This window comes from Symphalangus syndactylus, chromosome 10, assembly GCF_028878055.3.
Source record: "Symphalangus syndactylus isolate Jambi chromosome 10, NHGRI_mSymSyn1-v2.1_pri, whole genome shotgun sequence".
In the NCBI taxonomy this organism is placed as follows: Eukaryota; Metazoa; Chordata; class Mammalia; order Primates; family Hylobatidae; genus Symphalangus; species Symphalangus syndactylus.
In genome coordinates, this window is record NC_072432.2 from 28,861,510 (window position 1) to 28,888,367 (window position 26,858).

Here is a 26,858-nt window from a genome sequence, read left to right on the forward strand (position 1 = left end):
ATTTATAGCGTATAGGTGAATTTTACAGCTAGAAGATTACAGGACTATCAGCAGTTCTATTTTTTTTCCCCCATTTGGTCATTTACAAGCCAGTAGTGACATCATCCTTTTCCCTGTAAATCACCTGAAAGAAATCCCAAATATTAGACTATTGCTTTGGGTTACACACTAAACAGGTAAATGATCTCCTGGACCACTAGAACCCACTACTAAAATATATATTTGGTAACTTAGTCTCTCTGGTCTGTTTCCTCATCTGTAAAATGGGGATAATAGTAGTATCCACCTAATAGAATTTTTTAAAGTAATTATTTGTAATATGAAATAGATACAGGGTCTCCTTGTGTTGCCCAGGCTGGTCTCGAACTCCTGGGCTCAAGCAATCCTTCTACCTTGGCCTCTCAAAGTGCTGGGATTTCAGGTGTAATCACCATGCCCAGCCTACAGCTATCATGAAGAGTAAATATTAATACATGTAAAGCCCTTAGAACAGTGCCTACCATAGAGCAGTCCACCAATTAAAGTGACACATTTATTACCTAAGAGAGAAGAGAGAATAAGCCATCTTCCATGAAGCTGTCAGCAAAGAGTGGCAGAAAAGTGGAGGTGATTGAAACTGGGTGAATTTGGCAGTTCAGAGTCAGATTTCATGGCATTAGGGCAAAGGAAGCTGCCCAGGAGGGGTGCACCATGACCAAGATTGATCTGTCTGCTTAGGAGGGCATTTCCCGTGGACATGGTGTCTCCCAGTGTGTGGCCAGGGGAAGGCAGGGGCAGCCCACATCTGCCTTCAGCCTGTTGTCATCTCTGAGCACAAGCCCCAGCCTGGGCAGCCTTTGAAGGATGCTGCTTTCTTCCACTCAAGATACAGGGTCCGTCTAACATTAAATAGGATGATACTTTTTTTTTTTTTTTTTGAGACTCTTGTGCTGTTGCCTAGGCTGGAGTGCAATTGCACGGCCTCAGCTCACTGCAGTCTCTGCCTTCTGGGTTCAAGTGATTCTCCTGCCTCAACCTCCTGAGTAGCTGGGATTACAGGCATGCGCCACCACACCTGGCTAATTTTTGTATTTTTAGTAGAGATGGCGTTTCATCATGTTGGCCAGGCTGGTCTTGAACTCCTGACCTCAAATGATCCACCTGCCTCGGCCTCTCAAAGTGCTGGGATTACAGGCGTGAGCCACAGCGCCCGGCCAAGGGATGCTACTTCTTTTTCAGGCTCTCATTTCACATATCCAAATGGTGGTGGGGGGGAACCATGTTGTTTACCTCTTTAAGCCTGTGTAGTCAGATACTTTTCTTAACCAACCTCTTTACTCAAAGAATTGCAATGCCTCCTCCAGGTGTATATTTAGAAATGTTGCCATGGTCACTGTTTCCAGTTTGGGCGTCTGTCATTTGGCTGTTGCAGCCTGCAGGTGAGACACTTCTCATGGTCTCATCACATCATGTCTGGGCCAGCATGGGGGTGGGGAGTGAGGGGCCCAGAAAAGCCTGTTACTGCCATCAACACCCTTGCTGATTGCTTTATGATTTTACTTTAATTGGGCAGGTCACATGGCCTCCCTGGAGTGACATTCTGCCCTTTATGAAATGAGAGTGCTGGCTGAGCCTCTAGAGCACCTTCAAGCTCTGATGTCGTATTTGATTGATGTGACCCCAATCACTAAGAAGTTGACTTACTCTAGGGCTGCTAACGTATTTCTTACATACCCGTTACAAAAGCAAAACCAGAAACCTCTTCTACTCAGTAACAATCTCAAATAGATTGGATCTAGTGACCCCGAAACCACTGTGACAGTTGACTTCTCCCTGGGCTCCATTCCCTCTGGTCTGACCCCTACTGTCCCAATTGACTTGAAACAGGCTTTGCTGTTATTTACTTTCTGAAGACTCCCAAACTTTAAGCCGGTTCATCAGAAAACCTCCTGGGCTCCTGAGACTTCATGGAAGTAAAAAGTTTTAATTCTAGTCTTTGCAGGATCGGTCTGAACATGGCAAGACTGTTCAAAATAAGTATCATCTAGGACTCTTCTGTTATTGACAATAGCTGATTTAATAAGTGCCCAGTAATACTTTGAATAGGGTTGCTTTCCAGACATGATCCTGATAACATTCGCTAGGCATTTGGCAACATTGCTTCATGAAATTTATAAGCAAATTGCTTAGCAACTGTGGAGACAGGGCATTCAAAGAAAATTACTAATATGGGACTATGAGGTTGCTGTGAAATTGCACAATTGTGGTTTGTTTTTTTTTTTTTTTTGAGATAGAGTCTTGCTATGTCATCCAGGCTGGAGTGCAGTGGCACAGTCTCAGCTCACTGCAAGCTCCGCCTCCCGGGTTCATGCCATTCTCCTGCCTCAGCCTCCCGAGTAGCTGGGACCACGGGCACCCACCACCACACCCAGCTAAATTTTTGTATTTTTAGTAGAGACGGGGTTTCACCGTGTTAGCCAGGATGGTCTCGATCTCCTGACCTCATAGTCTGCCCACCTCAGCCTCCCAAAGTGCTGGGATTACAGGCGTGAGCCGCTGCACTCAGCCCCAATTGTGGTTTTTAAAATGTATTTTAGGAATGACAAAATGACCATCAAGAAAGATTAATGCTGACTCCATTAATGACTGGAGAAACACTAGGGCAAATATAAATGAGCTCATGGATATGATTCAGAGGCTGATGTGGTTTGTTACCTGTATATTTCTAGCAGTCAGGTGTTTAAATATCTTGATATTCTGTATCTGGAAAACATGCACCTGTCATCTTTGGATGACAGGTTTTGTGAGTTATTTTGTAAGCTTTTTGTGTTCAAGCGTGTTCATTGAGTGTTCACCTTTGGATGAAAGGTTTTGTAAATTATTTTGTAAACTTCTTGTAGGATTTTCTAATATTCTTTGTCTTACCCCAAGAACCTGAATTCATTATATTCACTATATAGATTCAGCTATTTGAAATGCTTTTTAAGATGAAAAGAGAAAATATCTACATACATAAATAGATTACATAGTGTGCTTCGTAAATATTTTAGGTGGAAAAGTGTTCCCCTTCTCTGTGAAAGAAGCCTGCACAGGTTCTCGAGTAAATTTGTTTAAAATGTTCCATTTCTATTTTACCATTGCAGGGTGGGGACCTGGAAGATTTAAGTAATCTAAATGCATAAACCCCAAATTTCTTTAATATAAGTAATGTATTTTATTTGAGGTTCTGGGGTACATGTGCAGGTTTGTTATATGGGTAAACTCATGTCATGGGGGTTTGTTGTACAGATCATTTTGTTGCCCAGGTAGTAGGCTGAGTACCCAACAGTTATTTTTTCTGATCCTTTCCCTCCTTCCACTCTCCACGCTCACATAGGGCTCAGTGTCTGTTGTTACTCTCTTTGTGTCCGTGAGTTCTCATAGTTAGCTCCCACTTATAAGTGAGAAGATGCGGTATTTGGTTTTCTGTTCCTGCGTTAGTTTGCTAAGGATAATGGCCTCCAGCTTCATCCATGTTCCTGCAAAAGACATGATCTCATTATTTTTTATAACATATATTTTTTCAATATCAAATGATTTAAAGTTAGAAATGTTTCATTTACTAATAACCCAAGCAGTTGCAGAAGTGTCTTCTCTGTTCCTGAGATTTTCACCAGGCCCAGGTATATATACCAGCCTATTCTTCAGCACAACTTAGAAAGTGTTTTAAAGTTTCCTCTTAAAAGACATGGGTATTGGGATGTGCTTATGGCTCACCATAGCATGTATTTCATTAAAAGAAAAAAGAATATGGGGATTTAAAGATATTTGGATATTTTCGAGTTTTCAACATTATGACATATTATAGATACATTAAAAAGTATAGGTGATAGTATTATCAATACCTAATGTACTGATCATCTAAGAAAATTATTGCAACCATAATTGAAGCCCCTTGTGAAACCTACCTCCTACCCTCCTTCCCTCTCCAGTTCTTTTTTTTTTTTTTTTTTTTTTCAGATGGAGTCTTGCCCTGTCACCCAGGCTGGAGTGCAGTGGCGTGAACTTGGCTCACTGCAACCTCCGCCTCCACCTCCCAGGTTCAAATAATTCTCCTGCCTTAGCCTCTCGAGTACCTTGGATTACAGGCACCTGCTACCATGCCCGGCTAATTTCTGTATTTTTAGTAGAGACAGGGTTTCACCACATTGGCCAGGCTGGTCTTGAACTCCTGACCTTGTGATTCACCCACCTCAGCCTCCCAAAGTGCTGGGATTACAGGCTTGAGCCACCGCGCCCAGCCCCCCATCTCCAGTTTTTATACTTTTACTATATATATATATATACACACATACACATAGCCTTAAAAATTATGCTATCTTTGGCACGTTTTAATTTTTGTATAAATTGTATCATTAACATACATATCCCTACTTTCAAAGAGTTCAAACACTTTTATTGCTATTTAGCAATATATTTTTTAGATATCCATTTTGGCAGATCTGGCTCTATTTCATTCACTTTCACTGATGGTTGCTATTTATCGGGTGAATAAATCCAAAAAGTTTTCAGCCATTGCTATTTTTTGTTTTGTTTTTGGGATGATATTCCTCTTCTGCCCAGGCGGGAGTGCTGTGGTATCATTTTGGCTCACTGCAACTTCTGCCTCCTGAGTTCAAGTGATTCTCCTGCCTCAGCCTTTTGAGTAGCTGGAATTACAAACATGCGCCAACACGCCCTGCTAATTTTTGTATTTTTCGTAGAGACGAGGTTTCACCAAGTTGGCCAGACTAGTGTCGAACTCCAGACCTCAAGTGATCCGGCTTCCTCGGCCTCCCAAAGTGCTGGGGTTACAGGCGTGTGCCACTGCACCCAGCCCCTCTCCAGCTTTGATTTTCATATAAATTGTATCATAATATACATAACCTTTCTTTCAAAACGTTCAGAAACACTTTTATTGTTGTTTAGCAATATATCTTTATTTTATTTTATTTTTTATTTTTTTCGAGACGGAGTCTCGCTGTGTCGCCCAGGCTGGAGTGCAGTGGCGCGACGTCCACTCACTGCAAGCTCCGCCTCGCGGGTTCACGCCATTCTCCTGCCTCAGCCTCCAGAGTAGCTGGGACTACAAGCACCCGCCAACACGCCCGGCTAATCTTATTTTTATATTTTTAGTAGAGACAGTGTTTCATCATGTTAGCCAGGATGGTCTCGATCTCCTGAGCTCGTGATCCACCAACCTTGGCCTCCTGAAGTGCTGGGATTACAGGCGTGAGCCACCGCGCCCAGCCAGCAATATGTTTCTTAGATTTATCCATGTTGACAGCTCTGGCTCTATTCACTTTCACCAATGGTTGTTATTCATTGGGTGAATAAATCAAAACATCTTTCAGCCATTCTTATATTGATTGATTATTTCAAAATTTTTTTTCAGTTTCAAAAATATTGTATTAAATATTATTTTACAATTATCCATATCTCCTTAGAAAATAATTTCTTTAGGAATATATATGTAGCAATAGGATTGCTAGGTTATAGGGTACACCCATCTTCACTAGATGTGGCCAAATTGTCCTCTAAAGTGATCATATTAATACCAATTAATAGGCTCCACTAGCAGTGTTCCCTTACTGATTCTCTCACTAAAATGTATCATCAGAATTTTGTATTTCTTCCAATCTGCTGAGTGTGAATAGAATAACTTATGGTTTCAATAGGAATTTCCCTGGTTGTAACTGAGGTTGAGCATCTTTTTATATATTTACTGGCCATTCAGTTTCCTTGTTCTGAGAATTGTATCTTTTTTCCTTATTTCTTAGGTTGCTTATGTTGTTAATAATTTATAGGAGTTCTTTATAATATTTGGCCATGAATCTTTTTTCTCCCAATCTGTGGCTTATCTTTTGATTTTTAAATGCTATTTTTTAGGCTGGCCATGGTGGCTCATGCCTGTAATCCCAGCACTCTGGGAGGCCGAGGTGGGCGGATTGCTTGATCCCAACAGTTCAAGACCAGCCTGGGCAACATAGTGAGACCTCTACAAAAAATACAAAAAAATTTAGCCAGGCGTGGTGGCAGGCACCTGTAGTCCCAGTTACTGGGGAGGCTGTGGTGAGAGGCTCCCTTGAGCCTGGGAGTGCCACTGCACTCCAGCCTATCTTAAAAAAAAAAAAAAAAAAAAAAAGCTATTTTTCAATTAACAAAACATTCATTAATTATTTGAACTTTTTTTGTTTTATAAAATTTTTCATACCATGAGATCATAAAGCTATTTTCCAATATTTTTCTAAATGTTTTAAATGTTTTGTTTTCTTCATTTAGCTTTTAACCTACCTGCAGTTGAATTTTGAAAACTGCATGGGATAGGGATCTCATTTTATTTTATTTTTCCAGAAGAACAACCAATTATTGTAGCACAACTTATTGAATGCAAATTTCCTATGCTGGGAATGGGAAAATGTTTGTTAATCCTGTTTGGGCTTTTCTTCTTGAAACTAAGAGCGTTCAGTTATTGTCATTTCTGAGAAAACTTAAGATATTATTGTCTCTTTGAATTATTTTTCCTGAATTTTTTTCTACTTTCTCTTTCTAAAACTCATATTAGAACTACATTAGACCTTCTAATTCTCTTTTCCACGTTTCTTAACTTCTTTTTCATGGTGTTTTTCACTGATTCTCTATCTTGCCTTCTGTGCAATTTCCTTAGATTTAAGTTATCACTTATTATTTCTTCAGCTGTGTCTAATATTCTCTTTAACATTTCCATTGAGCGTTGGTTTCAATAACTACATTTTTCATTTACATGAATTCTATTTTTCTTTTTCAAATATTTTTCTTTTTAGTCCTTATTAGCCTTTAATCAAATCTTTTAATCCTTTTCTATGTGTCATTAGTTTTACAGATATCCAATTTTTCTTTCCTCTTAATTTAAACATATTTTAAAAAAAATCTCTGATAATTCTATTACCTGAGTTCTTCCCATCATGTGTTGTGTAGATCGATTTCATTAGAATATCCTTCTTTATATGCAGAGTTTGAAAGGTGAACTTAAGTGGGTTTTTTGGGTGGGAATCTTGTACAATCTCCAGAACAGATTTTAATTTCCTTCTACCAAGGATATTACCAGCTTGCAGCAATTTTTGTTGTTAGGTTTTTGGCTTAGACATCTCCAGACAATTGAATATAGTAATTTATGCCTCTTTTATGTGTTTATTTACTTGGGGGACTGGATTAAGAGACTGGCTAATTTTTGTATTTTTGGTAGAGATGGGATTTAGTCATGTTGCCCAGGCTACTCTCAAACTCCTGGCCTCAAGCGATCCACCCACCTCGGCCTCCCAAAGTGCTGGGATTACAGGCATGAGCCACTGTGACCGGCCTCTTTCGCTCTTTTGGATGGCAGTATTTAGTATACCCTTTGCAGAGGGGAAAAACTTTAGGGCACCTTTCTTGATTCAGGAGCCTCAGTTGCATCTCCTTTTCTCAGAAAGACTCCAGGCCTCAACTGTTACTCATGTGGTCATTAAGATCGTAGCCTTTTGTTTGCAAAGACAAATAAAACCCTGTAGAGCTGTCTAGCATTACCAGCTCATTCTTACCTTTCTGGGTGAAGCTTCTTCATCATTTTTGGCCACTGTAGACCTGTTACCTTACTACATTTTGTTTTATAGCAGGAACGTTTTCCGGTTTTCCCTGTAGAGGGTTAGGTAACTCCCTCGTTGGCAGAAAGGGAAGTCCATTTACTTGACTCTGCAAGCTTGGCTATCAGATAAGAATCTTGGCTTAGAAAGAAAATGACTTAAACAGTAACAGAACTAAACAATTACAGAGTAGAATATAAATGTTTACTTTATAAACATATAATATATTCACTTTAAAATCGGTATTGTGCTTTTGACTGCATTAAACTGTAATTTCAGGAAAACAACTTACTCTTTACTGAAAATGTTTTTACCCTTTCAACAGGTAGTTACTGAATGTCTACTGTTTGCACAACAGCATGTGATACGCTTCAGATTTCAGCATGTTAACTACTGACCTATTTCTCTCTCTCAGCCAAAGGATAAACAAACTGATGTTTGAATCAGAAAAATGATAATCAATGCTGTGTGTGTCTTCCCTGTTAAAAATATGTTCTTAAAACAAAACAAGAAAGAGTGTAAATGGTGCTGGAATTTTGATAATCTTGTCATGAGCATACTACCCACTGAAAGTAATTAGCCCTCTTGTTCTTTACTAAGTGGATATGTAGCTTAGTGGAGTACCAAGGGCTTGCAACCTGAATCTGATTTTATCTTTTATTTTTTATATAATTATGACTCAAGGGAAGAATCAATGGATATATCTATACTTATACAATGGATATATCTATACTTATACAAAATGAACTTATGTGTATGTTGGTTTTGCTCCCTTAGAAATAATATCCTGTTATTTGTACCAATGTTCTAGAAATCTGCAAGCCTGGTTAACTCAGTAAGAGAATGAACATGGACGCCAGTTCACATCTATTGATTTGGTAGAGAGAGAAAGCAAGAATACAGTAGTCCCGGCATATTTAGTTTTTGCTTTCTGTGGTTTCATTTATCCTTGGTCAACCACAGTCTGAAAATATTAAATGGAAAACTCCAGAACTAAACAATTCATCAGTTTTAAATGTCACGCTGTTCTGAGTAGCATGATGAAATCTTGCGTCATCCTGTTCCATCCTGCTCAGGGTGTGACTCATCCCTCGGTCCAGCGGATCCCTTCGGTCACTTAGCAGCTGTCTTGGTTATCAGATCAACTGTCCTGTTGTTGCATTGCTTGTGTTTGTCACCCTTATTTTACTTAATAATGACCCCAAAGCACAAATAGTCTACTGGCTATTGTTGCTAATCCCTTACTGTGCCTAGTTTATAAATTAAACTTTATCATAGGGATGTGTGTATTAAAAAAAACATAGCATATATAGGATTGGGTTCTACTATGGGTTTCGGGCATCCACAAGGAGTCTTGGAACTTATCCCCTGTGGATAAGAGGGAACTACTGTGCTGTGAGTAATGCCTGCATCCTGTCACCCTTCTGAAAGGTCACCACAAACGGGGTTTGAAGCAAAGCATTGTCTTGAGAAGAAATAATCAGAATTGACCAAATAATTCACATCATATTGTTACCGGGGGGGTCCTTGCTCTCAGAACTCCCAAGATGGTGGCAGGCCGCTTCCAAGATGGCGGCAAGCCTCTTGTTCCCTAACCTGGGGTTCTTAGCCTCATGGATTCCAAGGAATGGAATCTTGGGCCAGGCGGTGAGTGTTATAGCTCTATTAGAAGCCATGGGTCACGGAAGAGAACCGTAGAACCCAGCAACTAGTATTCAGCTCGATTAGGACGAACCCAGGCACTTAGCCATGCAGCAACAATGGCAAGCCTTTAGCCCACTGGGCGCCCCACTGCATCAGAAGCACAGCAGACACCCTGCCAGATCCGGAGGGGTGAAAGTCAGAACTTGTCTGCGATGGAGGCAAACAGCAGTGGTGGAGGGCGAGCGAAAGCTCAGCTCCAGCCTAACAAACATGGACCAGAAGAGTGTGCAGCTGCAAGATTTAATAGAATGAAAATACAGCTCCCATACAAAGTGAGGGGATCCAAAGCGGTTAGCCATTGCCGGCTGGAATGCCTGGGTTTATATTCTGATCATTGTCCCTCCCCCTGTGCTCTCAGGCCATAGATCATTGGCTATTTCTTTACCTCCTGTTTTTGCCTAATTAGCATTTTAGTGAGTTCTGTTTACTACCTGATTGGTCGGGTATGAGCTAAGTTGCAAGCCCCATGTTTAAAGGTGGATGCAGTCACCTTCCCAGCTAGGCTTAGGGATTCTTAGTCTGCCTAGGAAATCCAGCTAGTCGTGTCTATCAATATGACTATACCAGAATGTTTCTGTGCCTTTAAATGCCTAAAAGCTCTCTAGGTATAAGGATTATACAACAACTATTCTTTGAGTCAACAGAATTCATAGGAAGTTTGAGTTGGGCACGGTGGCTCACGCCTGTAATCCCAGCACTTTGGGAGGCCAAGGTGGGCAGATCACAAGGTCAGGAGTTCAAGACCAGCCTGGCAAAGATGGTGAAACTCCATCTCCACTAAAAAAAAGTACAAAAAAATTAGCCAGGCATGGTGGCGGGCGCCTGTAATCCTAGCTACTCAGGAGGCTGAGATAGAGAATTGCTTGAACCCAGGAGATGGAAGTTGCAGTGAGCCGAGATGGCGCCGCTGCACTCTAGCCTGGGTGACAAAGTGAGACTCCGTCTCAAAAAAAAAGAAGTTTGTTTCAAGGTCACTGTGACCTTGAAGCAAGTTGGCACACAAGCAATCTCCAAATGGCTCTTCCTGTGGTCCCAAACTATTGTGAGGTGGCTCAGGAACTCCAAGGGACACCCCAGGAGTATGAAGACAGAAGGACAATCAATGTCCATGGCTGCATTGTGTGGCCTCTCTGACTTTCTTTCCCTAATGCCTGAGATGTCCATGGGACCCCCACACAGCCCATGACAATGGAAAAGCCTGTGGGGCTGTTTTGCTTTTTCCCATGGTTTAGTTGACTAGCAGGTCTGAGATGGTGCCATCTTTCTTAGAATTGAATTTGTGATTTATCTGACCACAAACCATCAATGAATGACGAATTCATTTACAAACACTTGATGAGCATCTACTAGGTGCTTGGGTTGAAGTGACAGAGGCTATTAAGAAATGGTTCCTGCCCTGAAGAAATTCAAAGGATGGTGCAGGAGTCAGAGGGGTCAATAAATCTGTTCAATACAATATGATGAGGTCAATGTAGCCAACCTTGGGAATGTGGGGGAAAGGGTCAGAAAGGTGGTCCTGGAAGAAGTGACCTCAGACTTAAGGAATGAGAGATTTGCCTGGGTTTGCCAAGTAAAGTTTCCTCAACCACATGAGAAAAGCAAAGCTTAGGTATTCTTTAGTTAGGAACAGAGCAGGAGTAGCTATTTCCTCTTATTACCCCCATACTACACAATGTAAGGTGTAGTTCTTTTCTTTTCTTTTCTTTTTTCTTTTCTTTTCTTTTCTTTCCTTTTCTTTTCTTTCCTTTTCTTTTCTTTTCTTTTCTTTTCTTCCTTCCTTCCTTCCCTCCTTCCTTCCTTCCTTCCTTCCTTCTTTCCTTCCTTTCTTTCTCCTTCCTTCCTTCCTTCTTTCCCTCCCCCCTTCTTCCATCCTCTCTCTCTCTTTCCTTCTTTCTTTCTCTTTCTTTTCTTTCCTTCTTTTCTCTCTTTCTTTCTCTTTCTCTTCTTTCTTTCTTTCTTTCTTTCTTTCTTTCTTTCTTTCTTTCTTTCTTTCTTTCCTTCCTTCCTTCTTCTTTCTTTCTTTTTTCTTTGAGACAGGGTCTCACTCTGTCACCCAGGCTGGAGTGCAGTGGCACCATCATGTCTCACTGCAGCCTCAACTTCCCCGGCTCAAGTGATCCTTCCTCTTCAGCCTCCCAAGTAGCTGTGACTACAGGCACATTATCACTCTGCCTGGCTAATTTTTTTATTCTTTGTAGTGATGGGGGTCTCCCTATGTTGCCCAGAATGGTCTTGAACTCCTGGGCTCAAGTGATCCTCCCACCTTGGCCTCCCAAAGTGCTGGGATTGCAGTCATGAGCCACTGTGCCTGGCCTGGTGTAGCTGTTTCTTGAAGCAAACTGTTCCACTTGATTCTCCTAGTTTTTGTTTTCTTTTTATTACCTTGACAACTTAGCCCCTACAAATATGTACAGTCTAATTTTCAGAAGCAAAAGGATTTCATCTTCTGAATGGCTTAGATGTTGTATATCATAATTGACATCTAGAAAGTGCATGTTCCATCTTCCACTGCTGGACCAGGGCTGATTTGCCCAGAGAAGATGTCACAGGAGGGTGACAATGGATATTGCGTATTCAGTCTGTCTCCTCTCAGCCAACACATCAACTGGAAAAGACTTATAGTGGCTGCAGTCTGAATCTCAGGCTGGGGTCTGGGTCAAACTCAATGCATCTTATAACTGCAGTGATTAGAGCAAAGCCTTGACCATTTGCTTTGAACTCTATTGATGAGTACAGGAATTCAAACAATGAATGGAAATGAAGGATAGCTTTAGATTGGAGGCATGGAAAATAGTTGGCAAGCTCTGAGAGTTTCCAGGGACAAAGTGTTCTTGATCTTCACTCCAGTGAATTGACATCTTCCCACATTTTGAAAATTTTTATTTTTACCATTGAAAAGAAACAATTCAATTTAACATGACTTCACTGAGTGTTCACTCTTAGGAAGCTACTTTAATGAGTACTGGGTTTAGAAGGATGAAAAAGACTTATTTTTGCTTCAAATTGCTTTCAATGTAGATAGACTCTTGAATATATAACCATAATGCAATGATAGAGTAGATTTCGCTAATAGGTGAAAAAATTATATTTCTGTGACATTATTACTGCTGATTCCAAGAAAAAGTGTGATAAAATGCAGGAGTCACAGCCAGGCCCATATCTCCCCAGAGCTGTTTGTTCCATGATTTTGCTTGCATGCTGCACCTCCAGATCCCAGTCATCATTAATATCTATGGATTTACTTTAGCACTTCTGTGGAATTCTGCAGCCACATGCAGACTCAGCTCCATAATTGACACAAATAGATGGTCTCCAAACTCTGTGTTCCCGGAATCCCCACCTCTGCTTAGTGTCTTCTCACTCCCAACACTAACCTTGGCCCCAGTTTATTCTCAGTCTTTGATTTGTCCCCTTCCTCTGCCATTCAAAATCATTTATTCAAGTCCTACCATTCTTGAACCTCCGTGGGTTTTAGCACGATGTAGCTAAAATAAAAAATGGAAAAAGCACTCCTTGGAGTTGCAACCTGGGCAATTTAAACCATTAGTGCAAATTTCAACAATAGAGACAGAATCCTGAAAGAACTGAGGGTGGCAGTAGAGGAACAAGCATGCTATCTGGCCTTGGTGCTGAAAACAGCCAGATACAGGAATTCCAGCTTCATTCAATTTTCTCTCACAGATGGATTATTTCTCTTCACGTTTCCATTTCTCTTCTTTTTACCCCCTTTTAATTCAGTTTTTTGTCTTTTCTCCCTGATTCTCTTCCTCCATGTCTTCTCAATTGCTTTTGAAGAGTGTGCAATTGGAGATATCATTTCTAGTCTTTTTTCCTCTTTCCATCAAGAAATATTAAATCTGCCATCCTGTGCCTTTTCATCCACTTAAGACTTAAATAAGTAGGCTTTTCAAACTTATATAATGAAGTTCATTCTCTGTCATCTTTAATGCAAAACTTAGAGAAATAATACTGGGCAGGTAAAATTAGAGAAGATATGGATTTAGGGAATTGCCTGTAGAGTTTTTAGCAAGCAGCCAAACTGCTTAAGTATCTGCATGAGGGGTTGGCTAACTGTGGCCGGTGGTTCAAAACTAGTATGTTGCTTGTTTTTGTAAATAAAGCTTTATTGGAGCATAGCCATTCTCACTTCTCTACATATTATCTCCCAGTGCTTTTGCACTTCAATGGCAGAGTTGAGTAGTTGTGACAGAGCTGTATGGCCTGCAAATCTTTAAATATTTACTTTCTGGCCCTTTCCAGAATTTGCTGACCCCTGCTCTAGGTGACTGTGTTAGTATGCTGAGGCTAAAGTATACTGAAGCAGCAAATAATTGCAAAACCTCAGTGGCTTAGAACAAAGGGTTATTTCTCATTCACATGACATGATCTTTGAGAGTCAGTTTCAATATGTCACTCCAGAATGCAGGCTAAAGGAGCAGCCCCTATCTGGAATATTACTGATTTAGTAAAGAGTTTAAAAGCGAGAAATTGGAACCACAATAGCTCTTACAACTTTTCTTAAGTGGCACATGTCACTTTCACTCATGTTTCATTAGCCAAGAAAGTCACAAGGCCAAACCTGGGGAAGGAAGTGTATTTCTCCTGCAGGGACTTCTGGTATAGCATGCTACATTCCCCACCAGCTTACTTAAGGATTTATACTGGCTGCTTGAATCTTGAAGGCCAAGTGGTGAGCTAAGTTCATGGGGCCCAGCCGAGAAGCAGGTGTCTCAGATCTCTGCTCAACCCAAACTGAGAGTATCTGAGAACCTACTATGAAAAACAGTCTCATCACCCAAACACAGTAGGCAAAGAGCCAGAAAATTATCTTAAAAGCATTTGAGAGATGGGAGGTGACGCGCATCTCTAGATCTGTGCTGCTATCATCTAGGAGTACCACGTATGTAAGTCCTAATAAACTCATCTACTCACCGAGCTGGACTTGTCAAAGTCATTTTTTTTTTGTATCTCTGTTCCTTCCCAGTTTAGGGAAGGGGGATGTTATAGTCCTAGGTTTTTCTTGTAACATCTGGGAGGGAGGTCCTGGCTAGGAAGTTCTGGAAAATACTTTGACAATAGGATACAGTTGGTCCTTGAACAAATTGGGGTTTGGGATGCTGACCACCTGCACAGTGAAAAATTCATGTATATCTTTTTTTTCTTTTTCAATTTTTTATTTTCAATACAGGAGGGCAAGTGCAAATTTGTTACCTGGGTATATTGTGTGATGCTGAAGTTAAGAGTATGAATGATCCTCTCACCCAGGTACTAAGAATAGTACCCAACAGTTTTTTTTTCTCCCTTCCTTCCTTCCTTCCTTCCTTCCTTCCTTCCTTCCTTCCTTCCTTCCTTCCTTCCTTCCTTCCTTCTTGCCTGCCTGCCTGCCTGCATGCCTGCCTTCCTTCCTGCCTTCCTTCCTTCCTTGCTTCCTTCCTCCCTCCCTCCCTCCTTCCCTCCCTCCCTCCCTTCCTTCCTCCCTCCCTCCCTCCCTCCCTCCCTCCCTCCCTCCCTTCCTTCCTTCCTTCCTTCCTTCCTTCCTTCCTTCCTTCCTTCCTTCCTTCCTAATTCCTCCCTCCCTCCCACCTTTTTTTTGAGATAGGGTCTCACTCTGTCGCCCAGACTGGAGTGCAGTGGCATGATCTTGGCTCACTGCAGCCTCGACCTCTCATGTTCAAGTGATTGTCCTGCCTCAGTTCCCAAGTAGCTGAGACTACAGGTACACACCACCACACCTGAGTAATTTTTGTATTTTTTTTTTTAGAGACAGGGTTTTGCTGTGTTACCTAGGCTGGTTTTGAATTCCTGAGCTCAAGCAATCTGCCTGCCTCAATCTCCCAAATTACTGAGATTACAGGCATAAGTCACCATGCCTGACCAACCCAACAAATTTTTAATCCTTGCCATCTTCCTTCCCTCCCCTGTCTAATGGTTTCCATTGTCTATTGTTGCCATCTTTATATCCACGAGTACCAGATGTTTAGCTCTCACTTGTAAGTGAGAACATGTGGTATTTGGTTTCGGTTCCTGTGTTAATTTGCTTAGGATAATGGCCTCCAGCTGCATCTGTGCTGCTGCCAAGGTCATACTTTTATTCTTTTTTATAGCTGCATAGAATTCCATGGTGTATATGTACTGTATTTTCTTTATCCAATCCACTGTTGATGGACACCGGATTTATTCAATTTCTTTGCTATTGTGAATAGTGTTGTGATGAATATGCAAGTGTGTGTCTTTTTGGTAGAATGATTTATTTTCTTTTGGATATATACCCGGTAATGAGATTTCTGGGTCAAATGGTAGTTCTAAGTTCTTTGAGAAATCTCTCAACTGCCTTCCAACTGAGATTGTTGAGTGGCTGAACTAATGTTCATTCCCACCAACAGTTTATAAGCATTCCCTTTTCTCGACAGCCTCACCAACATCTGCTGTATTTTGACTTTTTAATAATGGCCATTCTGGTATTAGATGGTATCTCACTGTGGTTTTAATTTGCGTGATTCTGATGATTACTGATGATACATTTTTTCGTGTTTGTTGGTCATTTGTATGTCTTCTTTTAAGAAGTGCCCATGTCCTTTGCCCATTTTTTAATGGGGTTATTTAGTTTTTGCTTGTTGAATTGTTTAAGTTCCTTATAGATTCCAGATATTAGACCTTTGTCAGCTGCATAGTTTGTGAATATTTTCTCCCATTCTGTGAGTTGTCCATTTACTCTTTTGATAGTTTCCTTTGCTGTGTTGCAATTGTTTTTGAGGGCTTTGTTATAAATTCTTTCCCAAGGCACATGTCCAGAATGGTTTTTCCAGGGCTTTCTTCTAGGGTTCTTATAGTTTGAGGTCTTCATATGTAACTTTTGACTCCTCCAAAACTTAATTACTAATTGTCTACTGTGTCTGGAAGTCTTACCAATAACATCAACAACCAATGAACACATATTTTGTATGTTACATGTATTATATACTATATTCTTACAAAAAATAAGCTAGAGGAAAGATAATGTTATTCAGAAAATCATAAGAAAGAGAAAATATATTTACTATTTATTAAGTGGAAGTGGGTCATCATAAAAGTCTTCATCCTTGTTGTCTTCACGTTAAGTAGGCTGGGAGGAGGAGGAAAAGGAGGGGTTGGTCTTGCTGTCTCAGGGGTGGCAGAGGTGGAAGAAAAACCATATATAAGTGGACCTACTCAGTTCAAACCCAAGTTTTTCAAGTGTCAACTGTAATCTATTACAGTGCCTATTCAGCTTTTGTTAAGGATTCACCATAAAAATGAAAACTTCTACAAGATCTTGGGGCAGAAAGGCTAATTTTTGTCCTCTTTTTCCTTGGAGCATATTAACAGTATGAGTTCTACAATGAGTACAACCACAGAATTCTATGTGTTCGGGGTGAAAAGGAAACTTCAGAGCACGTGGATTCTTAGAAAGACTCCTGACCTTGCCCTTCTCCATCCTGCCCCTCACAGTCACCCCCTCTGCCTATTTATTTTGAGAGTCTCAAGATTGACCTCACCCTCCCTTTATCCCCACGTTGCAGATTGAGTTTTTTGAGAAGGATATTTGAGTGCAGGTGGTTTACAGGGATGTACTCTGATTATCACCGGTAGTGGAGGGAATGAAATGCAGTTGCAATAGGATTCTCCACAGATCTTGCAATGCTGAAGAAGCTCTGAAGCTTGGATCATCCTTCAAAGTGGTTGCCAAGGGGCCAGGCATTGATACCTCAATATTGACCAGTCATTGGATTGGGCTAAGACACTGGGCAAGGTGGCTTTTTTTTAGCCACAGGCAATTCCTGCAGAGGGGCTCAGCTAAGAGCTGTCAGCACTGATACTCCCAGCCACTCATAAATTCTCAGTTAAAATGAATCCCTGTAACAAGAGATGGATTAACAAGAGAAAAACAAACAGAACTTTATTAACATGTTTATTTCATATATTCACAGGAGATACCCATGGAATGAGCAAATCTCAAAAAAGTTGGCTTTGAATTTGAGCTTCAATAGAACCTTGAACAAAGAACAGTACGTTTTTAGGGATGTGACAAGAGACAAAGGAAAAGGACTTTAATGCGCTATGGGTGGCAATTTATAGGAAGGCAAATGACCTTCAGATAAACTCTGGTGAGTAAAGCTTATTAATGTAGATTTCCCTGGTGCCATCTCCAGGCCCAGAAGGGTCTAAAGTTGTCTCCACTGGTCAGCCTTTGTTCTCCCGGGTAGAAGGGGATGTGGGGGGCGGGTATCTTTAGTATTTGTAAATCTATGTTTTGCTTTTAGGCAAATTGAAGGAGGGCAGAGTGCTTTCCTGCAACTGCTTCTTCTTAATTGCTTCAGCTCAGCAACCTTTTGAGAGGCATATTTTGGGGTGGCATATTCTAGTATCCCAAAAGCCAATAGACTGAGATCATCAAAGGAATGGCAGGTAGAGAAGAGGTCTAAGAACCAAACCCTGGACAATAAAAATAAGAAGCCAGTAGGGTCAAATGCTGTTGGAGTTAGGGTAGAAGAAGGTGTGAGCTGGTGGTAGGAGAGTAGGATGCTGGAAACTGGGGATTTGAATGGGATGCATTTGTTGGTAATGACAGGGGCTAGGGTGTGACCATGGAGGTGGGTGGCTGTGGGGAGAAGGAGGACAAGATCCTTGTTGGTGAAGAGCCAAACATTGGCAAGCTAATGGGTTGAACATATCACCTATATTAGATATCAAAATCCCCAAGAATTATGGCAGGAATAGCGTTGGAGAAAGACAGTGAGTTGGGTCTAAAATCTTCAGTGACTAAGAGGTAGTGACTGTGATTCCTCTCAGTGATTGCAATAATTAAAGTAGTAAGTATCTTCTAGTACTATTTGTATGAGCTTGGTTATTTCAATTTCAATTCAATTAGTATATTCAACTAGTACAGGTTTCAGTTTCTTGTCTAAAAACAGAGAAGTTGGTCCAACGTACCTCTAAGTTCCCCTTTTGTTTTAAAATTCTCTAACTTGAAAAAATATGTAGATTGCCATCTTTAAAAGCTCTTATTGTTAACTGGAGAAGAGTTGAACTCTAAGCATTTCAAATCTACTTAGTTCAGACTGTAATGTATAATCTTGCTAATTTGCAAGGGCATTTTCTTATAGCTAACAAGACAAACTAAGGGCCTTGATAGGTTAAAGGGGAGGACGATGAGGGAGGGGGAGGCAAGATTTAATTCTACAAGTGTACTAAGTACCAACCAGGGAAATTTGGAGTTAATGTTCTAGGAGGTTTTGCCATTGAAGAGAGAAAATTGTGTGGCTGTAAGTTTATGAAATGAGCCATTAGTGAGTCTTTGGCATGAGAACTCTAACTGAATGAACACCCACACATATCAGAGAGGATTCCCTCGCTCCTCTGTTCTCCCTTGATCTTGCAGTCATGCTTCCCCACTAGAGATCTTTCCTTGTTGCATCATAGTAATTTGTTTTTCTTCTCTATTACCCTGCTAGGAACTGGAACTCCATGAGGAAAGGATAGTTTTTTATTCATTTATGCACCCATCTTCAAGCCCAGTGCTTCTAATATGAGTCACTTAATAAATATCCTTTTTAAGTGATAGGGTCTTGCTATGTCACCCAGGCTGGAATGCAGTGGTGCAAGCATAGCTCACTGCAGCCTTGCACTCCTGAGCTCAAGCAATCCTCCTGCTTCAGCTTCCTGAGTAGATAAGACTACAGGTGTGCACCACCATGCCAAGTTAATTTTTAATTTTTTTTTCTGTAGAGATGAAGTCTATGTTGCCCAGGCTCATCTTGAACTCCTGGCCTCAAGTGATCCTCCTGCCTCAGCCTCCGAAAGCACTGGGATTACAGGCATGAGCCACCGTGCCCGGCTGATAAATATCTAATTAATGCAGGGTTGAATAGGTGAATGGAATCAGTAGGCACTTATTTATTTGCTTTAGCATCTATTAAATAATAACCATCTTGTGGGTTGTAGTTACTGTACAACGGAAGTGTTTGTAGTTGTTTGACATGCACATTTGAAGTAGCACAGTAAAAAGCCACCTGACTAGGCAGTGTGATAGGATTACTGATTTCTGCTGATAGCCATGCCTACCTCACTCTGGGATTCCAGGATTATACTTTTGCATGGAACATCTCTCCTTGTGCTAACTCCTGATTTGACTTGCATCACATCACCAAAATGTTTCCGGTCATCTAGGTCTTTTGGAAACTCTGGGGCCAAGAATCCTTGAAAGACCTAAAGGAAGCATTTTGAGGAACTGGGCCCCCTCATGGCCTGTCCTTGGCAGGGGCTTTGGACTGGGATGGAAGTCTCCCATATCCATGCGTCTGGGCAAAATGCAAATGAAAGTAATGCCACCAGCTCCTTATTTCTCACTGATGCTGGACAGAGACCCAGCAACCTTCGCCCTGGAAGTAATCAAGTGGTTTTGACATGAACTCTGAGGTGGGGCTTGGTTTTTCAAGAAACCCTCTCTCCTGTCAAGCCAGGTCTATTCTGGATGCTGGGACCAGAGAAGTGGCCACCACCACGTGGAGCAATTGAGACCACTGGTGAGGTGAAGATAAAATAATTCATTATCTTGCTTTCATCTCTCATTGGCTGAGAGAACATAGGCACGTTACTTCCAGCTATGAACTTCTCTTCTCAACTGTAAAATAAGAGGGTTGACTCAAGAGGATCTGAATAGCCTTTTCCAGCTCTGTCATTCCTGCAGTACTGTGCATTTTCCTTTTAGGGATGAAAATGGGTTCCAGTACAAGTTGTTGTCCTCACTCTAAGGAAGCCCTGGCCAGCCACTCCCTTCTCCTCCTGAGATAACATTTTAGTTCTCATCTTTCTCAGTCACCACCTCTGTCTTACAGTTTTTATTTTTGACATCATTGTTTTCTTATTTACATCAAATGTGGGTTAGTTTACAAACATTCTGGGAAAAGTGAAATCGACTCAGCATAAATTTATGTGGGTAATAACCTGCAGCACACAGTGAAGCAAGTACATGGTATTAGGCCATTCTCGCATTGCTGTAAGGAAATACCGGAGACTGGGTAATTTATAAAGAAAAGAAGTTTAATTGGCTCACAGTTTTGCAGGTATACAGGAAGCATGATGCTGGCATCTGCTCGGCTCCTGGGGGGAACCTCAGGAAACTTACAACCATGGTGGAAGGCAAAGGGGGAGCGAGACCCCTCACGTGGTAGGAGCAGGAGCAACAGCAGGGGTGGGGTGCGGGGGCGGTGAGGTTTTACACACTTTAAACAACCAGATCTCATGAGAACTCTCTCACAAGAACAGCACCAACCAGATGGTGCTAAACTATGCATGAAGGATCCACCCCAGTGATCCAATCACCTCCCACCAGGCCCTACCTCCAACGTTGGGGATTACGATTTGACATGAGATTTGGGTGTGGACACAGACCCATACCATATCAGACATGAACAGGAAAGACAGGGCTCTGTCTCCCAGGATCACACAGCCTGGCAGAAAAGTCTGTTAGCTCCATTGCTACAATTCCATTCTAAAGACTGTAGGTGCTCAATAGCATTTCTTCTCCCTCCCACCCTGGGAATTTTATTTATGCTGTACGAGGGGAAACCATCTTTTCCTCACCCATCCTAGGTTCATGGCTGAGGCCCCTGTAACAAAAGACAGATGAACAAAATAAAAAACATGCAAATGTATTTAATATAAGTTTTATGTGACACAGGAGCCTTCATAGGGAAATGAAGATTCAAAGACATTGTTAAACTCAAATGTTTTTAAAAAATATTTTAAAATTTTTATTTGAGATGGAGCCTTGCAGCATTGCCCACGCTAGTCTTGGACTCCTGGCCTCAAGTGATCCTCCTGCCTTGGCCTCCCAAACAGCCAAGATTATAGGCATGAGCCACTACACGCAGCCAAACTTGAGTGGTTTTTTATAGCTGGCTTGATCAAGAGTGGACAGTCGTGGAGAAATATGAGTGGGAAAAAAGGGTATGATCTAATGGTAATAAACTTGGGGAAACTTAGCAAACTTATTTGTTCAAATTCTTCTGTGTCCCTGTGTCTTCAGAGATAAGGTTATTCCTTTTTTCTTTCTGGGTATAGAGTGGGTACCTTTCACATGAGATTCTTACACCTTGCTTCAGGAGAAGACAAATGAAGGCCAGAGAGACCTTCCTGTTTCTGCTGTTTTCTCACATTCCTTCATCTTGAAATATTCGGTATGTCAAGGTGCCATACTTTGGGGTAGGGTGTTTGGAAATCACCAGCGCATTTCAAAAGGAATATGAGGACGTTACCAGTGGCTATAAATACGTAGAGTAATGTAGAGTAATGGTCATTTTCTTTTCTTTCTTTCTTTCTTTTTTTTTTTTTAAGCAAAGACTCTGTGTACCTTCTATCTGGTGTTAGTTTGGTTAGGTTCTTTTAGTTTTGTAGAATGTTATCTTGCTGTGATTATGTTCTTTTAACAATAAGGAAAACCATGTAAAAATCAGGGTGTTCAAAATTCTGGGGACTAAGACTTGGAAAGAAATCAGGCCCAGCAAGCCAGTTTCGCAGGGCTGTGATGAGAGTTGACTTCGGTAGCACAGAAGGCACAATAGTGCCCTCTAAGGGTGGTAGTTACTGAATTATTATACTTCACTGACATACTGTTTACTCATTAAAGGTCTTGGAAGAGCAAAATTTTAACTACCTTTGTTCCAAGAGAATAAACTCTATTTAGAACAAGGGAAAGCTTTCTATTTTTACCCAGGAAAGAGCTAACCCAGGTGTGGACTGGGAAATGACAACTTCCTAGGTTTTCACAGTGAGGTTCATTTTGTGATCTGGTAATAGGTCATAGAATATCAAATACTTATACTCTACAGCATTAAGCACAAAAGACTTCCAAGGAAGATTGCAATGATTTTTGGATAGCGCTCACTTCTGCTTCTCTATATTATTTCAAATATTACAGATTTGATAGCATCACACACACACACACACACATTTTAGAGATTTTTTTTTTTTAACAGTAGTTTGAGGTTCACAGCACCCATCACATGCTTGGCTACCCCACTATCAACACCTCCCATCGGAGTGGCATATTTGTTACTTGATGAACCTACACTCACATGTCATTATCATCTAAAGTCCATAGTTTACATTAGGGTTCACTCTTGTTATACCTTCTACGGATTTAGACAAATGCATGGTGATGTGCATCCACCATTGTACTATCATACAGAGTAATTTGACTGCCCTCAAAATTTTCTGTGCTCCGCCTAATCATCCCCCCACCCCCAACCTCTGGCATCACTGTTTTTTTTTTTTTTTTTTTTACTGTATCCACAGTTTTGCCTTTTCCAGAATGTTATATAGTTGGAATCATACAGTATGTATATTAAACTAAATATGCTCTTATAAAACTAAACATTTTTAGCTTTTTAGGCTTTTCAGATTGGCTTCTTTCACTTAGTACTGTGCATTTAAGTTTTCTCCATGTATTTTCATGGCTTGACAGCTCATTTCTTTTTAGCACTGAATGATATTCCAGTGTCTAAATGTATCACAGTTCATTTATTCATTCACCTACTGAAGGATCTCTTGGTTGCTTCCAAGTATTTTAGCAATTATGAATAAAGCTGCCATAAACATCCATGTGGGCCAGGTGCGGTGGCTTATCCTGTAATCCCAGCACTTTGGGAAGCCAGGGCAAGTGGATCACTTGAGTCCAGAAGTTTGATACTAGCCTAGGCCACTTGGCTAGTGGTGCGTGCCTGTAGTTCCAGCTACTCAGGAGGCTGAGGTGGGAGAATCACTTGAGCCAGGGAGGTTGAGACTGCAGTGAGCCATGGTGGCACCACTGCACTCCAGCCTGGGTGACAGAGTGACAGAGTGAAACCCTGTCTCAAAAACAAACAAAAAATCCATGTGTAGGTTTTTGTGGAAACATAAGTTTTCAACTCCTTTGAGTAAATTTCAAAGAGTGAGATTGCATGGTAAGAGTATGTTTAGTTTTATAAGAAACTGCCAAACTGCCTCCCAAGTGGCTGTACCATTTTGCATTTCACCAGCAATGACTGAAGGTTCCTATTGATCTACATCTGGAATTTGGCCATTCTAATAGATGTGTAGCAGGGTAACATTATATTTTACACACTTTATAGTTGAAATTTGGTTGGTTACCATTCCTGTCTTATTTATTTGGTAGTTTGATTGTTCTGATTATTAGTTATTAATGTCAGCCGGGCATGGTGGTTCACGCCTGTAATCACAGCACTTTGGAAGGCCTAGGCAGGTGGATCACGAAGTCAGGAGTTCGAGACCAGCCTGGCCAACATGGTGAAACCCCATCTCTACTAAAAATACAAGAATTAGCTGGATGTGGTGGCATGTGCCTGTAATCTCAGCTCTTCAGGAGGCTGAGGTAGGAGAATTCCTTGAACCTGGGAGGTGGAGGTTGCAATGACCTGAGATCATGCCACTGCACTCCAGCCTGGGTGACAGAGCAAGACTCCGTCTCAAAAAAAAAATTAATTATTAATGTCATTTATCATTAATGAATAACTATCCAGAAAATTATGTCAACTTCATTTGGATGTGAAAAATACTACATGATGTGCTTGCTATTAAAGAATATTTAATTAGGAAAAATGTCATTTTAGGAAACATATCTTTTTATGTAACTTATCCCATCTGTCTGTTACCACGATGTCTGGGCTCTAATTTCCTCTCCTGAATTGCTTGCTCTTTCAAAGTAGAACATCATTTTGTTCACTTTTGTGTTCTCTCCAATTCTTTTCACGTGCCTCACACAAAGAGAGTGTAATAAATGCTTGACTAAATACCTTGGATTTTAGAAAAAAAAAAACTCTATGATATAAGCAATTAAGCAAATCATTGGCCCACTTGTTACTTGATGAGAGAGGTCAAGTACCTTGCACCTGGTAATAGAGCTAATAAATGGTAGAACTTGGGTTCAAAATCAGGCAGTTTGATCCCAGAGTTTCCCATCCATAGTCAGCTGCATGTATGTGTTAGTAGCCACCTCTACCCCCTAAATGATATCTCCACCTTTTCCCTCCTATAGGAGCAACCCTCCCTCGTACACAGGTATCCACAACTCCTTTATACAGCCCATCTGCTGCGGGGAGCTGATTCTGTTCCTGGCTACTGAGATGGGGCATGTACCCAGGTGGAGCCTATACCAATGATGGACAACCATTCCCTGATCAGAGTTATTGCGTCGGGGGTGGGTAGCGAGCCTGAGACCATGTTTGCCGAGTAATTTCTGGTAAAGAAGTGTCCTCTGTTTTGGAAAAACTGGGAAACCAGCTTCTTTCTCTATCCTTAGATATAAATGGAGGCAGGGCCCAGGCAGTTGTGGACAGCCCAAATAGGACTGCTGGGATTGAAGATGACATTGCCAAAGGCAGACGGATGTTGAACTAAACTTGGTCTTGGATGACACTGTTGAGCAATTGAACTGAACCAATCCTGAAACTAACCTTACTTCTAGCACTCAGTCATGTGAGCTATCAATTCTCTTTTATCGTTTGAGTTTTTTTTTCTCACCCAGTGGAAACTATTCATGGCCACAGTAAGGGAAGATAATATTTCTTTCTCAAAAGCTAACTGGTTAGAACTTTGACAGAGTTATTTATCACGCTTGGAAAGAACTAATTAGATCTCGGTATTAAAAAGCTATGTGATAACTGGTTCATGTTATATTTACAGCTCTATATTCAAATAAAACCCAAATGTCAGATGCTTGAATATGAATATAAAAATATCAGGACCTGCTGTTACTGCAGCTGAAACTGAATTATAGCTCCCTGAGAGAGAATCAATACTTTTCTTTTAAGCCAAACTCAAGATTCCTAAATGTACTTCCAAATAACAAATAATAAATGACCAAGGGAAATATTTGTAAAATACCTCTACAGAGGATAAAAATTAGGGGGAGAATGCTACTTGTCTGTTATAAGAGTTGGAAAAATCCTCCCTTAAGCTTTTTCTATATATCTTTCTTCTCCCCCAGGGTAGAGCCAATTAAATAACTTTCATGGTGAAAAATTCAGTTGTTTGGGATCATAAAGACAAATAATCAAAGATAAAATCATTACCTTGAGGGCCAGCCATGGTGGCTTACATCTGTAATCCCAGAGCTTTGGGAGGCTGAGGCAGGAGGATGGCTTGAGCCTAGGAGTTCCAGGCTGCGGTGAGCTGTGATGGCACCACTGCACTCCAGCCTGGGTGACAGAGTGGGATCATGTCTCTTAAAAAAAAATTATCACTTTGAAAGAGATTTTCTTTAAGATTTTTTTTCATTGGTACTCACCTTTAAACTAGAAGGGCAGAGCTTCTATTGGTACAGTACTAAGAAAGCACAGAGAACAACAACAAAAATACCTTCAGAATAAGGTGAATTTGTATTGATTATTCTTGGTTAGAAAACATACAAGGCTCTCTTAGTCCAAGGACACCATTATGTTTTCCTTTTTTTTTTTTTTTTTGACAGAATCTACAGGCTTAATACTTTCCTTTCCAGCCTGAAAGGATCTCTCCTCCTTTCTCCTCCTTGATGCTCTATCTTGAATAGTCAAACAGAATTATAAGATGCTTGTTTAAATTGGGAAGAAAACAATCATTTTCTGCTTTTATTTGTATCAGCCAGAGTCAAGGGCCTCCAGCCAGCTAATGTGATGGACACAGTATCTGGAGAGTCCTGCATTTCAAAACTTACTCTAAGGAAGACTGCTTTGATTTTCAAAGTCTCTGGACTACGGAGAGATTGAGCTCTGGCTGCAAGACACTGTCTATCATAGAGCCACGTGGCGAAATTGCCGTAGAGAAGAGACATAAATAACCACAACTGCCAGAAAATAAAGCTGGTAATTTCTCTAGAAATGCCTGGATACATTAAAATGAAATATAACCCAATACTCTGGTTCTTTAGATCCTGTTGAGTACTTTGTTCTCAGTCAGCTGATAAAATTTTAATTTATTATTGCATGTTTATGACGAAATGTAACGTAACTCATTCATTATGTCCATTAATCCTTTCTCATTCCTAAAAATAGCATATGTGTTGATGATCTACATTAAAGTGATTGTTACCACGTGTAGTATTATAGTGATAATCTATAAATAATGTGAAAGTTTGTAGAAAATTAAAGTATATAGAACTGTAGAAAGAGATAAATCTCTAAATATTTAAGGTTTTGATCTGCTTATATAATGAACTGGTGTTTTAGCCATTTGAGCCACCTAGTGGTAATATACATGAGATATGATTTCTTATTCTGAAAAACAATGTAAAAGTTTAAGTTTCCAATTTCAAAGGAATGAACTAAGTAAAGCAAATCATAACCATTATATATTATACATTCAGCTTTTGAATTATTATTTATTGGTAGAAGACTGAGTATTAGAAAATAAATTATAAAAACAGTTCTTTGCTTATTTTGTTTCTTCTAATGGAGACCACATAGCCAAGAAAATTAAAATTATAAAAAATTATTATTGAAGGGGATGCTTTCAATATGTATAAGAAAGAAAAAGCAATCAAATATTTAGTGGACTAAAATGAAT

General features: G+C 40.5%; 1 protein-coding gene across 1 annotated transcript in view; it reads left to right on the forward strand.

Annotated features, from left to right (window-relative positions):
• Positions 1–26,545, forward strand: part of LOC129492003 (small ribosomal subunit protein eS17-like) — a 92,564-nt gene extending 66,019 nt beyond the window's left edge. The window contains exons 3-4 of the transcript XR_010114043.1: positions 17,249–17,425; positions 25,938–26,545. The gene's annotated coding sequence lies outside the window, so the exon portion shown is untranslated. The remainder of the gene's footprint in view (positions 1–17,248; positions 17,426–25,937) is intronic.
• Positions 26,546–26,858: the final 313 nt, after the last annotated feature.